Source organism: Chrysochloris asiatica, unplaced genomic scaffold (genome assembly GCF_000296735.1).
Source record: "Chrysochloris asiatica unplaced genomic scaffold, ChrAsi1.0 scaffold00156, whole genome shotgun sequence".
In the NCBI taxonomy this organism is placed as follows: Eukaryota; Metazoa; Chordata; class Mammalia; order Afrosoricida; family Chrysochloridae; genus Chrysochloris; species Chrysochloris asiatica.
The window spans coordinates 1,214,589-1,219,315 of record NW_006408674.1 but is presented as its reverse complement, the minus strand read 5'-3'; the positions used below and the strand labels follow the sequence as shown (position 1 = coordinate 1,219,315).

The following is a 4,727-nucleotide window of genomic DNA, read 5'->3' as shown; positions in this document are numbered from 1 at the left end:
CCCCCGACAGACCTCCTTTACATCTATTATGTTCAAGGCCTGCTCCGGTGTCCCCGCCACTGCTCCCCAGCACTGCACATTGCTTCTCCCCTTGCTCTGTGCTTGGGGTCTGTCCTACCTCTGTCACTGACACACATGTGACCCTGGCCCTCTCGACACCTACCTCAATTTCTCATCTGCACAATTGGGAGAACTGTCCTTATTGTTAAGTGCCGTTGAGTTGGTTCCAACTCATAGCGACCCTGGACATAGGGTTTCAAAGGAGCGGCCCTGGACATAGGGTTTCAAAGGTCGGTGGTTCAAACTGACCTTGAGGTCCAGTGCTCTATCTCACAGTGCCTGAAGGAGGCAATGAACTAAAAGTGGGCCTCAATTTGCTGTGTAAATTACAAAGTGTCTACCTCTGAGAAGCTTCAGTCTCCCAGCACCGTGGTCATCCTGATGAAAACTTGCTTAGCAGATCTCAGATTTGAATACGCAGTGGTCCGGGAGGGGCCAGAAGATACCCTTAATTAAGCCAGAGCATCAGAGAAACTGTTCTTCCAGACCCTGGATTCCTGGCCCATAACCTCCTACAGCGCTAATACATCAGTAACTTCGGGGAATATGCTGCTATGTTAACATGTCGGCAAATTAGTTGGTTGACTGCACAAGGGGAAATTAATTTACAAATATTGAATACTCCAGTTTCAACCAAATTATGTATCAAGGAAAGCTTCCATTATTTATTAACTCTGGAGTTTCTACTGTGAAGATCGCTGTCTGAGGCTGGAGAAACGGTTTCCTCAGTGGACCACAGCTGGGAGGGGCAGGTTGAACTCAACTTCCTGGTCTGAAGTCTGTAGGTACGTTTGTTGTGTGTTTGTTAGCTTTGTTTTGGGAAGGTGTTTGTTTGTTTAGTTTTACAAGTCTCTGAGCATACTGGTGAAGTCTCATACTGCCACACATGAGTGGATGACATTAGATAAATTATGTCACCTCACCAAGCCTCAGTTTTCCCATCTGTATAATGGGAGTGAAAAATCCTACTTCACATGAATGTTGTAGGGATTAAGTAAAATGACCCATTCAAAGCACATAGCCCAGAGCCTGGTACAAAGCAAGTACTCAATCCAAGGGAACAATCATCGTCACTCTCAATTGTATAGCAATAAACTTGCAGTCACGACAATAGTAATAATAGTATCAAGCCCAGGGTCCTCGTGTGGCATAACAGGATAATACACTGGATTGAAAGATCAGTTTAAACTGCAAGGTCAACAGTTCAAACCCACCAGTCGATCCTCAGAAACTCTATGAGTTGCTATGAGTTGGAACTGACTCAATGGCACTTAACAACAACAAGAAGAAGACCCTATGTAGCGGTTACTATGGGCCAGGCAGAGTCCCTGGGTGGAACAATTAATAATGTGCTCAGCTTCAATTCAAGTCTACACAGACGTACTTTAGAAGAAAATCCTGATTATCCACATTTGAAAATTCCACCATGGAAAGCCCTCTGGAACACAGTTCTGTTCTGACACATGTGGGGTCACCAGCAGTTGGAAACCACTAACTGGTTAGATGGGCCAGGCAATGCCCTAAGTCTTTTATGTATATTTAATCCTTAGAACTTGACTGCTAACCATGAGCTTGGCGGTTCAAATCCACCAGCCTCTTTGGAAACCCTATACAGGGTCACTATGAGTCAAAATCGACTCCATGGCACTTAACAACAGCAACAATCCCTAGAAGAACCCATTGAGGTAGATACTGCTACTTTCCCCATTTTATAGATAAGGGAATTGAGGCAGACAAAGCTAGGAAGTGGCAGAGCTGGACTTTGAACCCAGGAACCTGGGTCCAGCGCGTATGTTCTGTGGTATGTGTCACTATGGTGTATACCCTTCAATCACCATAAGATAAAACTCAAATTTCAATATGAAGATTAAAAATAAATGCTTTAAGTCCCTTCTGAAGGGGGCGTGCTGCAAATCTGCAAAATTTTAAACTTAAAAATAATAATTTTTTTGAGACAAAGTAAAAGAACATCAGAATTATGAGTCTTTCGTGATTTAATGACATTATTGGGTGATTAAGACCCAGCAAGGCTGGTGACTCCCCACCCAAGACAACCACAGAGAAAAGCAGAAAGCAGAACCCCAGATTTGGGGCTCCAGTCTGCTGCTCTTTCAGCCCCGTTCTGCCCCCCAAGGGACAGATAGCCTGCCCTCCAAGGATTTTCCCTTATAGACTAGACACATGACCAGGTTTCCATTGTCATTATCAGTCATGGTATGAGTTACATATTGTTGTTGTGAAATGCCGTCGAGTCGATTCTGACCCATAGCGACCCTGTATAGTGTTTCCAAGGAGCAGCTGGTGAGTTTGAACCACCGACCTTGCAGTTCAAACGGCTTAGCAGCCTGGTGCATTAGCCCACAGCGCCACACCAGGACTCCTAGTTACATAGTGACATATAGCAAATTGCCCCCAAGCTGTAATGGCTTAAAACAAGAAGCATTATTATCACATAGTTTCTATGTGTCAGGAATCCAGGAGTGACTCACTTGGGTGGTCCTGGCTCTGGGGCTCCCATGGGTTTGCAGTCACAATATCAGCTTAGATGACAATCATCTGAAGGTTTGGCTGGGGCCAAACGGTCCTTTGTTAAGATGGTGCACTCATATGGCTGTTGGCTGGGGGGCCTTAGTTCCTTGTGTATAGAGCTCCCCCCAGAACAAGGGCTCCATTATAGAACAAGAGATCAAGCAGTAGAGTCAGTGCCTTCTGTGACCCATTCTTCAGAGGCGAGGAGCCCTGGTGGCACAGCGGGTTAAGCATTGTCTTAAGTATTAAATCCACCACCTGCTTCTTGGGAGAAAGATGAAGCTGTCTGCTCCCTTAAAGATTTGCTGTCTCAGAAGCTCTAAGAGTTCTAGTCTACTCTATAGGGACGCTAAGAGTTAGAATTGACTCAACAGCACTGTCTGTTTTTTAGTTACCATCACTCCCTCTTTATTCTTTTAGTTAAAAGCAAATAACACTCAAGGAGATTCGTTTCCATCTTCTGAAGGGAGGAGTATCAAAGAATTTGTGGTTATATCTTAAAGCAACCACTGTATTAGTGGTGGTGATAGTGTGCCATGGAGTCAGTTCCGACTCATAGCGACCCTGTATAGGGTTTCCAAGACTGTAAATCTTTATGGGAGCAGAAAGCCACATCTTGTTCCCGTGGAACAGCTGGTAGTTTCGAACTGCTGACCTTGAGGTTAGCAGTCCGACTAGCAGCCCGACTCATAACCACTATGCTACTGGAGCTCTTTAACCACTATATTAGTTACTATTGTTGGTCTTTACAATCTCGTTACAACTGTAAGGAATCTCACACTCAAGAATGGGAGATGTTTCTCCAGATATTCCCACTAATTGACAACCAATAGCAACCTTGGGCTGGGGTCAGACCCCTGGGGCCCTCTCTGGGACCCACCACTAACGTGCCAGATGACCTTGAGCAAAGTATTTAATATCTCTGATCCTGGGTTTGTTGGGGTTTTGTTGTGGGTTGTTTTGTTTTTTTTAACTTTTTATTGTGAATTGAGTGGTTTACAAGATCATCAGTTTTACGTTCAACAAATCATATGTTTTCTTTCATCTCAATGATTGCAGCCCCTTCCATGCAATAACTGTTATCCCACTTCCTCCTTGTGGCTCCTCTTTCCTCCCCACCCATCTTCCCATCCCTTTTCAACTTTCTCTTTAGGTAAATGTTGCCCTTTTGATTTTGAATGATTAGCCATTCCATCATGAGCATACCTTATCAGTGGTGTTGTCCCCCTGTGTACCTATCTGCTGCTTGGCTTGAAAATTGGGTCACAGGGGTGAGTTCCTCTCCAGACCTAAAGGGTGGTCATGTGCCATGGTCTCAGGTTTCTCCAGTCTCTATCTGGGACCAACTAATATGATCCTTTTAGAGCAGTTGGTAGTGGCAGCCAGGCACCATCTAGTTCTGGTTTCAGAGTCATGGAGACTGGTGTTCACATGGTCCATTAATCTTCTGGACAAATTGATTCCAGTCCTCTTCCATTCTCATCACTCTTCTTTCTTCTGCACATGGAGAGACCCATAGTTGCACATTAGATGGCTGCTCGTGAGCTTTGAAGATCCCAGACGCTCCATCCTCACTGAAGTAGGATGCAGGATGTTGTCTTTGTGTCCTATGTTATGCCAATTGACCGTGTTGTCCCCTGAGACTATGGTGCTGAGCCCCCAGGCCCAGCAACTCATTGCCTTAAGATGTTTGATAAAATCTAAGAAGCTTTCATCATTTTGCCCACTGTATGCTCCACCACATTTGTAGCTGTGTTTGCAGAAAAGGTAAATAAATTCCCATGTACAAATATTCTTTTTCAAACTCTTATACATTTGTGGGGGCATAGATATAAAAAGAGTGAGAGAAAGTGCTGGTGTGACGCTGCAGGTAAATGCGCTGAACAGCAAAGTGGTGGTTGTGTGCTGCGGAGTTGGTTCTGACTCTGAGTGACCCTGTATAGGATTTCCAAGGCTATAAATCTTTATGGCCACTAGTTGTCTGTCAATTTGTCATACTGTGGTGGCTTGTGAGTTGCTGTGATTCTGAAAGCTATGCCACCGGTATTTTAAATACCAGCAGGGTCACCCATGGTGGACAGGTTTCAGATGAGCTTCCAGACAAAGACAGACTAGGAAGAAAGAGTGACGAACTACTT

The 4,727-nt window shown here is 44.6% G+C and overlaps 1 protein-coding gene across 1 annotated transcript in view; it reads left to right on the top strand.

Moving 5' to 3' along the window:
* Nucleotides 1–4,727, top strand: part of RASGRF1 (Ras protein-specific guanine nucleotide-releasing factor 1) — a 137,576-nt gene that overhangs the window by 83,458 nt on the left and 49,391 nt on the right. The gene's annotated exons all lie outside the window — the stretch shown is intronic.